Source organism: Idiotropiscis lumnitzeri, chromosome 4 (genome assembly GCF_059441095.1).
Source record: "Idiotropiscis lumnitzeri isolate Australia: NSW breed Sydney's pygmy pipehorse chromosome 4, RoL_Ilum_1.0, whole genome shotgun sequence".
Classification (NCBI taxonomy): domain Eukaryota; kingdom Metazoa; phylum Chordata; class Actinopteri; order Syngnathiformes; family Syngnathidae; genus Idiotropiscis; species Idiotropiscis lumnitzeri.
This window is the reverse complement of record NC_142394.1, coordinates 21,386,949-21,400,302: the sequence shown is the minus strand read 5'-3', so window position 1 is coordinate 21,400,302 and position 13,354 is coordinate 21,386,949. Positions and strand designations below refer to the sequence as shown.

The 13,354-nt window shown below is 40.3% G+C and overlaps 1 long non-coding RNA gene across 1 annotated transcript; it reads left to right on the top strand.

Moving 5' to 3' along the window:
- Positions 1-1,081: 1,081 nt before the first annotated feature.
- On the top strand, positions 1,082-12,494 carry LOC148338539 (uncharacterized). Its single transcript, XR_015842872.1, has 3 exons — positions 1,082-1,115; positions 4,099-4,154; positions 12,025-12,494. It is a non-coding gene; the product is annotated as an uncharacterized LOC148338539 (long non-coding RNA).
- Positions 12,495-13,354: the final 860 nt, after the last annotated feature.

Sequence of the window (13,354 nt, the reverse complement as noted above, 5' to 3'; positions counted from 1 at the left end):
GGCAGGTTGTCCTTGATAGGCTGAGAAATGTTCCTTGTGTGTGTGTGTGTGTGTGTTTGGGGGGGGGACGGTGCGCACGCGCGCTGGCCGACTTCACGCTCCCAGAGTGCAAATGCGGCAAATGAATCTCTGTGTACTTGCTAATTGATTCCTTATTTTCACCGACTTCAAACAAAAGCGGCAGTTTTAATCACATTACCATTGGGGGATGATTCCAAATAGATCCGTGGATTTATGAAAAGTTATATTGGTGCCCTGAAGGGGAAGCTGATTAATCTCCTGGTAAAAACACAATGACCGTAAGATAACGACAAAATAGCTTTGATAAAGATTCCAAATATGTTTTCACAGCCTTCTGCGCCATCCCCATTCAACTGTGTAGTACAAGAAAATATGGAAACTGCAATGTGGGTCAAAATAGACAAAAGTCCATTCACAAAAAAACAAAATAACGAAAGTGCATTTTTTTTCTTTTTTTTCTTTTTTTTTTCTTTTTTTTTTACATAAGCTGTAATGACACTAACGTTCCAAAAATGTTTGACTGAAATTCAGTCACCAATAATTTTAGGTAGTGTAATTTAATTAATTAATGTAATTTAATTAATTAATTAAATAATTAATTTCAAAGTCATCCCAGAAAAAAAATCTAATAAAATCTCTTGGTCGGCAGGTATTAATCCAATTTTGTGCGCAGAATTTCCATCCAGAAATTCTTGCCAGCAACTTTTGACGTGTCATTGGCGTAAAATTGCCGTCAATCATGACGCAGTACTCATTAGTTGGATTTCACTCAGTGTGTGACAAGTGGCAACAGTACGTAACATTTTTGGACAGAACTTGCCTTCCACTTATAAATGGTTGCCTTGTCAAACATCTATTTGAACTTTTTTTTGATGAATTAGCTGTGAGCTTTAAAGAGCAAACAGCTGTTTTGCAGAGAATCTTTTTGCACCAGAAAAAAAAAAATCATCTCACTTTTTTAATATCCTACCGCTTTGTTTATTGTCTAATCCTCCTAACTGTAATCCTTGTCTTTTATTTATTTTTTTTAAATCCCAGCAGGCGTCTGGCCTACATGAGTCGACATCCCCGCACTATTTCTGCATTTCGTTAAAGTAAGTTCGCCGCTTCAAGGGCATGATTAATGATTAAGCAGGCAGAACTTTTCATCAAAGCTGCGTGGCATATTGTTAAACTTAGCAGTGCTTCAGGTTAGAAACATCAGACTAGCATTAAATGTAACGTCTGTGCTGTAATATGTTAAGAATGCATTTTATCCGAACATTTTACGCTGTATAAATATCCTGTTGGGCTTTAATGGAGTACAATATTGATTTATTGTCACGACTGTCTACGGTTATATAAGCAATATTTCCAGCATTTTACCGTGTTTACTTTTACTCTGGAATGTAGGTTGGAATCTCTGTGGTACAAGCTAGATTGAAGATGAGATTGTTTTCAACATGCTTATAATGGTCCCCAAGAATCAACGAAGGTTTTATGTTAGATGGAAAAAAAAAAGTAAGAGGACTCAAGCCAAGTAAGTTAAATTTATTATTCTCAATAACAATCAAAATCTTCCCGTTTTGGACTTTTTTTAATTTTTTTATTATTTTTTTTTTTTTTTTATCTGCTCATTATAAGCTCATTCGGTTGGTTATCTTTGATTCCAAGATTCAGTTTAGGGTAAAATGATGGCAGGTTTGAGTTTACATTTTGGTTCATTTAGGGTTCCTGTTCGCTTGTTTAGATCAGTGGTCCCCAACCTTTTTTTTATTTTTATTTTATTTTTTTTTTCCCTGTGGTGGACCTGTTCATACAAGTCCATAGATTTTGCAGACTTTTTTTATTTTTATTTTTTTTTTACAATTCATTTAATATCAGCCTCATGCAATTCTTCCCTGCTGCCAGAAACACTTGCAACATATTTGGTGTGAACCCAGATTAGGATTTGGATGCAATACACAGGTTCTCCCATCATCAACTTGAGTTTGATTAAAACAGACAAAATGCTTGTGTAAAAGCATCTTTTCAAACCAACTTTTTTATGGCTTGTTTGTGGTTTGGTCGTGACAACGTTCATATTCTCCCTATATAAAACATCTGCTTTATGCGTTCACTGTATCCTGCCAAACGCAGCCATGTTTGGGTGAAACTGTCACCCAGCCATCAAGAAGTAGTTTCCAGAAAGAAAAAAAAAACGTCTAATAATAGTCTGACTTGATCACTTCCACTTCTAATGTAAAAAAAAAAAAAAAACATGGCGGCGGTCCCAGTTCTGATCGTATCTTCACGTTTTTTTCCACTACGTGTTGAATCGGTCCCAACGTTGCCGTCCATAGTCCGTCTATGAAATGAACAAAGGACAACCTGTGCAATGACCCCAAACAAATGGGAAGAGCAAAACCTTTGGCAAGTGAACCGCAGCAGCATTTTATGCACGTTTAACAACACTTGTGTTTACGTCCTGTGGGATGCAGTCTCGGATGAATGAACGCCTTGGTCATTTCCTGGCATGTGATTCGAACACACCGCAGCCGAGGTCGTCCAGCGACATGACAACTCAGGTCTTGTTTAGTCTCCGATATTCCGAGTTTCCTAATGAAATAATCCAAATAGGATTAGTGCGAAGCCTTTGAAGTGCCGGGCGCTCTGCTTCTGGCAACGTTGACCCACGGTGATTCGTTTGATCAGCGCAATCAAATTCAACTTTGGTGGAGCGGGTGGGGTGAGGGGGGGGGGGGTCCCGTGGCGTCCGAGCCATTCCAGGAACAGAGACTTCTGGGTCGCTTCAGTTTTTGCAATGAGAGCAGCGGTTCCATCATTTGCCTCAAAACATGTTTCGGAAGGAAAAGTCGCTATGATGTAATTGGAAAGATCAAACTTTTTGGGTCCCGTGAATCTTTTTTTTTTTTTTTAAGGACCCCCTCGTAATCCTAATGCTGACTGATCATCACTACCGTGATGATTGTCAGAATAAAAAGTCATGAGCTTGAATTTTCTCAAGATAAAGTTGCGATAGGGTATGCAAGTCAAAGTTTAAGAATTTCAATAAAATTCTCAAAGTAGGATGACTTTTTTTTTTTTAATTAATATTTTAATTATACCTGAGCTTTTAAACTGTCATGATTCTGTTTTTATTTTGTTTAGGTTGGTTTTGGAATTTCCTCCTGTGGCTTTTTTTTGTCTTTCTCGTTAGGTTTTGTTTCCATCCTGGTCTCTTTGTTTGGATCGTGAATCTGTCACGTTTTTTTTTTTCTCTTTTAATGGTGTGTTTTGTTGTTTCAAGACTTTGTTAGTGCGCTCGATGTGTTTTTTCCAACGTACATCTTGGATCGTTTTTCATAATACATTTTGTTCAGTACACCCTGCTTCTCCTGCCTTGCTTTTGGGTCGTCTACCAACGTAACCTTGACATCAACCACATAATTATTTTGCGGACCGCAGGCTGCAGACCTCCGTTTATGAATCACTGATGTAATCCACTTTTTAATAAGGAGATGCGAGGTCATTTAGTTGAACAGAGCTTATTGAAAATGAAACCTATTCTCCGAGTCTCTTGGCGAGCATCCGACTGTGCATTTCTACGGACATTTGAGCTAATTGCCGTGTTCTTCCGGGCCAAATGTTCATGCGAGAGGGAATTTGGGCTCTCAATCTATACATCAATTCACAAATGTCACCTCCGGGGGCCGCCGTGTGTGTGAGAACCGTGGCTTGAAGCGTGTTTTTGTGTTCCCGATTGGACGTTATTGAGCTGGGATGGCGCTTTGTGTCGCCTTTCATGGCGGCGGGCCGATTGAAGCCAGTGAAAAGCGTCACCATGACAAGCTCAGTCATCTGTGAAAATAAGTGCCGGTATACTTTCGCAATAATTAACTGGCAGCCGCGCGCTGCGATGCTGTAATGCGACGTGATGACGCCTTTACTTTGCCGGTGGGAGTTGTTGATTTTAGGGCAGGAAAATAAAAGTTTGAGTTTGCTTTTTGAATAGCAGCGTTTTATTGACAATGAAGGAACTGTCTTGCTATTGTACAAAAAAAATACGTTAGTCTGAGCATTATTTACTTTTTAATAATGTTTTTTTTTTACTTGCAGCTATGTCAGCGATGTAGAGTGACTGCCAGAACAATGAAATGCTCTTCCATCCGAAGGCAAGTGTCCATACATTGGCACCTTGACTAACGAGCACCTCAACTTAGGATGTTTTCAAATGATGAGCCGTAACTTGATTCTTTGCTTAAATGAAATGTTTTATTCCTTATCCTTTGCCCGATTGAGATCCAAGTGATGCACTTTCAGCTGTTTCATGAATGGGACGAACATTTAAAGACAAAAACAAAATGAAAGCACTCTCAAGTAGCATGCAGCAAATGCTGAGACTGACATCACCCGCTAGGTCGTAGCACACACAGATTTAATTCCTGACATTCTTTTTTCGGTTTTTATTGTTATATTTCATAATAATATGCAATTCTTTATCAGAAACATAAAAAAAAACAAGTCGTTTTAGGCTGTGCAAATTAATTTTGAAGGGGAATATGATTTGATAGACGAATATTTTTATTGAGTACTAAACTTGGTCATGGGACGAGTTCAACTCGAAAGCTACTCCTGTAAGTGAGCCATGTAGCCACGTTTTGTGAGTTGTTTTTGGTGGTGCGCAGTTAGATTTTTTTTTTGTAATGTGAAAAAAAAAAAGTTTGCAAAAGTAAGTTAATTTTCAGCGTTGGCATTCTGTAGTGTGTCAGAATCCCAACAACAACATGAAGGCGGACCACATTGCTTCTAACACTTCTCCGGCTAATTTACTTCACCGCGACTGAGATGATTGCAATACTAACCGACAACTTCTAAGCCGACATGTACGCTGACGCAAGATATTCAAAGTTGACTTTTGGAAAATTCCCTGAGAGTGACAGTATAATATGCATCGAGTTGCGTTAGGGTTGAAGGGTTCGGTTTATTGTTCAACTGCGTTAGGGTTGGCGGCACGGTTCAGAGGTGCAGAATTTGATTCCGGCTGTTGCTGGTTTAGCAGCTTCTTCTTCGTTGGTTCTTTGTGTTTGGAGGCGACTGCGCATTACCTGCAACGCACATCGCCGCAGTTGTTTTTTTTCCCCTTTTGAACATTTTATCCGAGGCATTTTTTTTATCGATATGGATCAGGTGACTATCGCGATACATATTCATAATTGTTGTTTAACTGTCAAAAAGGTTGTATTTGATGTGTTTTATCTGGTCTTATCAGCCCCACTCACCTCTCGTTCTCATATTCAATCAACGGCCTTTTTTTTTTTTTTTCCTTTTTCTCTTCGCCCACCCGTATCTTATTGTTCATCCGTCTGAGCGTGCATTTCTAACACACAGCGGGACGAATTAGCTTCTCACAAGCTGAATAAACAAAAGGTTGTCAAAGCCCATGAAAGCTATTCCGTCGAGTAGCAGTGATTAAAGCAATGACTCTTGAGTGGATCGTCCATCCTCTCAAAACTCAAGTGAGCCGTTTTGTCTTCAATTAGATCCCAAAAGTTTGAATGGTCGCCGCGGTATGGAGCTCATTTAGCATAGCGAGTGCGAACTTTGGAAAGGCTAGAAAATTCTCCCAAGATGTGTGTTTATCCAGATGGACCTGTTTAATGGCTGCGATCTATTCCTTCCACAGTGCCGCGTTCAAACATTTATGAATTAGCCTTTAACACGCAAACAGGTGTACGTGGCCAAAAAAGCGAATGATTACCCAGAGTGAGTCACACCATAATGATAACAATTAGCATTCCAAGCCGCGTGTAGATTTCACACACTCCGTTTGTATCATGCCACAAAATAGGTCCCAAAATAGACAAAAGATAATTTGACCATTTTTGTTTATACGCTTAAAGCAATGCCCAAGCATGCTTCTTAATCAAAAACAGTTTCACTCAATAAAACGACATTCCAGATTGTGTGTGCGCATTGTGTTAAAATTAAACTTCTAAACTGTGCTAGAGTGAAAATCGAAGATTCCTTTTGCCAAAACTACTTTTTTTTTTTTTTTTTAATCCTAAAGCTGCACGACGCTCGACTTTATTAAACTAAAAATGCCAGCTCATTCTATTGGCAATTCCTTCGCTTTGTCATTTATCTTAATCTAGTCAAAGTGGACTTGCACTAAGCAGACGGCTCTCATTTAAAGTACTTCAAAGAGGCCGTCGCGTATTTGCTCACGAAAACCCGTCTGAGTGGTGGATTGGCTTATATTTAACAGATGACGTTAACATGTTACCGTTAGCGACTCATCAACCACTCATGCATGGCCGGCGGTGGCCGTTTCCGTCCTAAATAAAGTCCATCTTTGGTCTTCAAATATAATTACGGATGAGGTCTGCTAGGTTTTGGAACGCTACGCAAACATTGGCTTTGTCCAAAGTCTCCAGTTATTTTAAATGTGCGCAGCAACTGCGGCTATGAGCACCACTCGGACAGCTGCCCCTTTATTTTAGTGTTTGAACGTCCCAATCACCACCCTCGCCGACCTCCCAACGTGGACTTAACTTTCTATTTTTACATCATTGCAAAAATGTGTGCATACGGTGGAACCATAAAGATTGAACTCAGTAATAGTCATCGGTGCAAATAATGAATAAAACACACAAAAAAAATCTTTTCAGTGAACGTGAGTGAGCAGATCACTTCCTCAAGTGATTTGTTCTTTTCCCAGTTGAGTCACGCGCATGTCGAACGACCAATCAGCAGCCTGCGTCAGATGGATGTGAGATTTTTCTGAACGTACTGCCACGCTATTTGTGTTCACGAAGGAATGAGTGAGGTAACTTCACGCTCGCCGATTCAGTGAGTAAACGTGATATCATTTCCCGTTCATGAACGATTCAGTGAGGAAACGTACTGAATGTTTTTTTTGTTTTTTTTTAACGTACTGAACTGTTCTCATTTGTACGTTACAGCTCCAACGTTTAGAAATAATAACAATAATAATGCAACATTGATTTTTTTTTTTTTTCTTTTTCCCACTTCCTCCGTGCGCCTGGGAGGGGCATGTTGGACGGTGGGCATGATTTGGTGAACGAATCTTTTGAACGATTCTTTTTGATGAACTCATTCTAGTGATTCAGTTCACTTAAAAACTGTCATGCCCATCACTTTTTTTTTTTTTTTAATTCAGTGGCGACTAACTTCAATTTATTTTAATTAATAGTAGCCTACTGCACATTCACATGAAAATACATCGGCGCCGTAGGAACATATCATTGGAACTAAGGTGAAGACCTTTGGAACAATTAAATGGTGAAATCAGCCACAGAAAGCCAAAAAAAAAAAGTCTTGCTGGATTTTGTGCAGCTTTCCAGGCTGAATTCTCCTTAAAGTTTTCCTCAAATTCCATTGTATTATTGTTTATTCCACTCAAACGCAAACCTCAGACTGATGTCCAATAGATGCACATCTGCACATCTCGTCCCAAGGGTTAATTCTTATCAAACAACTGCGCTTTTAAAAACATGACCAAGGAAACATCAAAAGCTTTGCGTTTGCGGCCAGCGCAGTTGCGCACGTTCCAAACATAACGCCTGAATCTTTTCTATTGGAAGTCAAAGATAGAGGCGGCCATGTGGCGTATTTATTTTTGACCTTATCTGTCACATCAACGGCTTCCTCCACCTCAGCACAGCTGCTGCACAATGTTTTTATTGCACATTATATCTGCTCAAATATCACTTGTATATTCTAAGGGCAGTTTATATATATTTCACTATTCTGGAACTTTTCTTTTTTTTTTTTTTTTTTTTTTTTTTTTTTAAGATTTTGAAATCAGACTTTTTATTACACCGATTAGACAAAAGAAGAAAGTTCAGATGCAACTCATTTCACCAATTTGAATGTTATAAAAAGAAATTCTAAGTATCATTTATGTCCTGCTGACAGTATAATTACTCTTCTCAGCAGGTAAATTAATATGGTGCTGGAAGTGGGCCGTTTTTTTTTTCTCCATTTGTTTACCTTCTGCTTTTCACAGCTCTCAGTATTTTTCAATCAGTGGAACAAGTTTTGAAATATGAGATTGTTTGGATTTGTTTTGAAAAGAGTCGGTTTTGGTGCTGGCCCTGCATATTCGTGATTGAATACAATATGTTTCAATTCAAATTCATATTTAGGATTTTTATCCTGTATTATTTAAGCTAAACACAAGTTTTGCGCGTCCGTCAATAATTGAGCTGTTTCTGTGTTTGTTCAAACAACATACCCGTCTGCTATTTGCATCTGCGATTGGTTGAATGTCGGAGTCGTAAGTTCACCAAACCTTCGCTGACTGATCAAAGCTAATTTGAATTAAGATTAAATAACTAACACACATACTTTAGCTCGTTCTTTTGACCAAAAGAAAACGTTTTTTGCACTTTTTAAAAGTCCAAAAAAAAAAAAAAAAAATCACAAATGCTATTAATTTGTGATTGGATGGTTTCAGGGCGCAAAAGTGGAATTTCCGCCTCCCAGCAATAACACGACATGCAACAAAGCTAAAAATAGATTAGCATGCTTGGCATCCTGGGTTTTTTTGTCAATTGGAGTTTAAAAAAAAAAAAAATCTATCTAATAATAGGATAAGGAAATAGATGTGTGATTTGCCGCTTAATTTTTAAACTCTAATCCAGCGTTTGCTTGTTTTCATTTCAAACATTTTGTGAGTAGATGAAGCCCGAGGCTCGAGTTGACATTTTTTTGTAGCAAGCTTGTTTTATGCCAGCAGTGATAGACAAGCAAGGTCACTACGAGGTTAATGATCTGAAGACTTTTCCAGAAGTTGTGCCTATTGAACTGTAAAAGCAGAGCTTGCAAAAAGTAAAACTAATGGTGTGAGTTGTGGCATCATCATCATCAGGGCTGTCTTTTATCTTTTGAATTTGTGGTGTTCTACAAAGACGATGACCCAGTTTCCCCCCTCTGAGATAATTAAAGTTGCGTGCATACCGGGAAAAGAATGTTGAATATTCATATATTCCAAGGCGAAAACATTGAGTACACTAACCGAGTCCAATTATTCTTTTTTGGGCATAATCATTTGCTGAGGTGAAAATTTGGATGGTGATGTGTGGAGGGTAAATTTGTCTGGAAGTAGGAGCAACAATAAAGGTTTGGAGTAACAGTTTTGGTTTGAGTTAGGTCAGGCAGCTAAAGCGAGTCATTTAAAAATAAACACAAAATGGAAAATATTACCCATATATATTTTTCACAATGATTTTTTTTTTAAATGCAGGGGTGGTACGTTGTTGTTGGTTATGAAGAAAGGATACAAATTAAAATAATGAAAAAAATAAATTAAAGAAAAAAATGGCCTGGTTAAAGTTATTTTACCTATTAACAAAGACATCACAAATTTTAAAATCCAGTATTTATAATTTTAAAACTAAGACAAAACCAAAAGAAGAAAATAGGACCATAACCCTAGTGTGCAAAGTTGCCTTGTTGTTTTTTTTTTTTTTTAATCAAAATGTTTTAATCTACCTGAATTTGACAAAAAAATAAATAAAAAAGAATACAGGACGCAAGGAAGGAGGGGAGGAACAAAACCATTTGAGTATGGGGAACACGAGAAGGGGGGAAGCAAAGAAAAACAAATTTAAAATGGAAAATAGATTAGGATCGAGTCGGAATGAGGTTAGAGTCAGGAAGTCCAAATTTCGATTCCATGATTCTAAATTTGCTGGAGGTTTGGATGGGAAGGGTCTCCTTCCAAGATTTTTACCTGCTCTTCCCCAGCGAGGGATTCTGGGCCCTTGCCGATGCTGGAGGCTCCGGGTCGGACTTAAATTTTCCCTATCTGATTTTTTTTTTTTTTGGGCCAGCGGGTCCCCACCTCCACAGGACTCAAGGGGTTGCACTGATCATATTTATAGCGGGCTTAGTCACCCTCAAGATCAGGAATGGGCAAACTACGGCCCGGGGGCCACATGCGGCCCAGTAATGTTTTAATCCGGCCCGCCAAACTTTAAAAAAAAATAAATGAATAAACCTTGTTCATGTTTTAGTTTCTAAATACTGTGGTTTTTCAAAGACAGATATTTTATTGTAATGTTTTTGTTCACTTTCATTTAAAATTAAATGTATTTTTTTTTCTCCGATGAGGTGAGGTTACCAAAACAATCTCCTCCTGGTCCGGCCCCTCTGTCAAATTTTAGAACCCATTGTGGCCCGCCAATCAAAAGGTTTGCCCACCCCAATGGACCTTGGTGCTGATATGTTTCATTTTTTTTTTTAATGTCCATTATTCTCGTTCGAAACTTGTCCTTGCTCCTTGCAGAGTTTCGCCACTATTCCAGCTTCCATCTATAGTGCGGCGGCACTTCCTGCCATTGTGTGCCAGGAAAACCCAGGCCTTCTTGGCTGCTCTCTAATAACCCACTTTATGCAGGCCTGAAACTTCACACACTCCAAAAAAAAAAAAAAAAAGAAAGAAATGGAGCAAGCCAACCGCAAACACATTGAGTTTCTGGTGACGTGCCTCAAACCGCTGACCAGGTTGGCAAAACGGCTCTTGATCTGACACAACTCTCTCAAAAAGCTGCTCAACCACCAACTTGACCAAAGCACTAGTCACTTTGGAGTATAATTAAAAGGTTTGCACCTGGGAAACACTCAAGAACTGAATTAAAAAAAAAAAATGGACACTCCACGAAGGAAACATTTCATCACGTCAACGGGTCAATGCTGACTGCGTTCACCTTTTTTTTTTTCACACATGTGACCCATGCGAGCAAATGAGGGCGCAGACTTCCTTCCTTGCCCGCCGCCAATGCTTCGGGATTTGTGGGGAAACCGCCCTTAAATCATCTCGGTGGCGGGGGTGCCGGCCAAGGTATTTTCATGTAGCGGACCGCGTCTTTGCGGACAAGCGTGGTGGTTGACCTCGAACTGTTACATGTCTTTTAACATGTCGGAAGGTGGAGCCTCTCTCAATTTAAAAATTCACTTTCAAACAAGATCTCATGACTTTCTCTCATCGTCCCGAGAACGTGCGACACGCATGACTGGCATTCTTTTCAACACACGAAAGGCTCCCCAAATTGAGGCTTCTCGGATGCTCCAGTGTTGACAATTGAGTCAGGTGTCGCAAGAGACTTGACCACCCTTCATATTTTACTGGACGAGTGTTGTTTACATGTGTACACAAAATGTTCGTACCCTTCAGTTAGAGAATGGAAAAACCCACAGCGGTCACTGAAATAACTTGACAGCGACGAGACAGGAATTTGCCAAAATGCATATTGACGAGCCACAAAGCTTGCGGAAGAATGACCATTTGACAATGCTGGAATTTTTTGTATGTCACATTAACTGTGAGCTTGCACAAAGAACTCCGTACCAACTCGGAAACTGCCGCTTTGACAGTGTGCATAGGCTACAATGAAAACTCAACACTGTCCAGGCATTCTGAAGCCAAACGTGCTGCTCAGTGTCAGACCGATTGGTCTCATGTGTCCTCCAACGATAAAGGCCCAAAAATGCAAAGACGTGGCACGGATGAGTCCGGAGCCAAATCCGTTGAGATGTTGAGCATGATCTGAAACATGCAGTCCAATGCAATTCCACAGTTGAACATTTCCAGAATTTTGCAAAGCTAAATTTCAAGTTTGGATGTAAAGGACGAGTAATTGGCATGTCAGCATTGCCCACGGCGCTCATGAATGATGTCGTTTTTTGCCATTGACAAAAAAACACATCCGGCTTAATTTTATGCGCCCTGGCTCAAAATAATCAACTTGACGGCGAACCTCGAAGCCACCTCTGTTTGCTAAGTCGTAAAAACTAAACGCAGCCTGCGATGGGAGCGTGCACCCGTGTTCAGACGACGTGTTCGTTCGACACTGTTTGGTAAAGACGGGGCGAGAACGTGGCGCTCCTTTGAAGAAAGCTCATAAAAATACTTGAAAGTCATCCAAGATTGACTTGTTGAAGTGGTGGCTACAACAAATGCATTAATAGGTCCCATAATTGCTTCTTTATAGACTCGGCTTTCCTTTTCCTTCACAGCTGCGGAACTTCTTCTTGACGGGACAAAACTTGCTGCCAAATGCCAATAAATCTCTTTTCCAAATGGACTGGAGGTTCACCTCGTCACCTCCCCTCTCAAAAGGCCAGTCGCTCCCCCAAATATCAGAGCGTATTCGAGATCTCGGGAAGGTGAAACCCAAGAAGAGGAAGATGCGGCGTCCAAAGCAAGCAGATTGTGAGGTTGGAATATGAACCAGGTGCAGCGTTTGGAGAGTCTTCACAAGACTTTCCGAGACCACTGGATTTTATCGTGCGGAAATATTCAGGAGAAACCGACGTCTCTGACCTGCGAGCTCTCAGATGTTCTCAGATAACCTCGATAGCACGCGTTGAAGAACCAATAATTGACATTTTGCTTTGGCGCTGCTTGTTTTTCCAAAATTTCCAACATTTTCTGCGGTCAAACTTCAAACTCCTCCTCAGAAATTCTTCTGATCGCCACCAAATTTGAGCCGGCTACAGCGGGTTCTCAATCCCCGGCTCCGGCCTTCCTGTGTGGAGTTCTCCCCGTGCCCGCGTGGGTTTTCTTTGTGTATTCCCACATTCCCAAAACAGAAATCGTAGCTTGATTAAACACTCTAAATTGTCCCTCGGTATGAGTGTGAGCGTGGATGGTCGTTCATCTTTGTGTGCCCTACGATTGGCCAGCAACCAGTTTAGGGTGTACCCCCGCCGACTGCCGGAAAACAGCTGGGATAGGCCCCAGCACCCCCCGTGACCCTAGTGAGGAGAAACGGCTCAGAAAATGGACGGACCGATTTTAGTGAATACGTTCAAATAAGCAACACCCAATTGAAAAAAATCTCAAGACCACCATACGAAAAATTCCCAAAAAGGATATACTGAAATAATGATGATGATCGCAAGTAAATCCGATCTGCTGATATCTGATTTCATTCGGGGTTTTTTTTTTTTTTTTTTACCCCCCCTTTATGCGACCATGACGCATATTCAAAATGAGCCACTCGGGAGCAAAATAATCGATTTCTGAGGTCTACGAGCACCGTGGCCTTCCTCTAAGAATGTCCTTGTCGACTTTTTCCCACACTTGGAGATCCAGGACTCAAGGCGTCTTTTGTTCTGTTGAGGTTTTAAAAACCGATTCATCCCGTTCCAGCGTATTGTTGTCAGTCTCGGGCGAAGGTTACAATAATAAGAACGCCTGTTTTAGTTGGTCACCGTCGATGTCACTCGCTCGCCAACGTGTCCAGAAATGACTTCATTGACATCTCCACCTACGAGTGGACGTCACTGAGGCGTGCATGCGGTGAGACCTCCGAGTTTCAGATGCTTTTGTTGGCAATTCTTT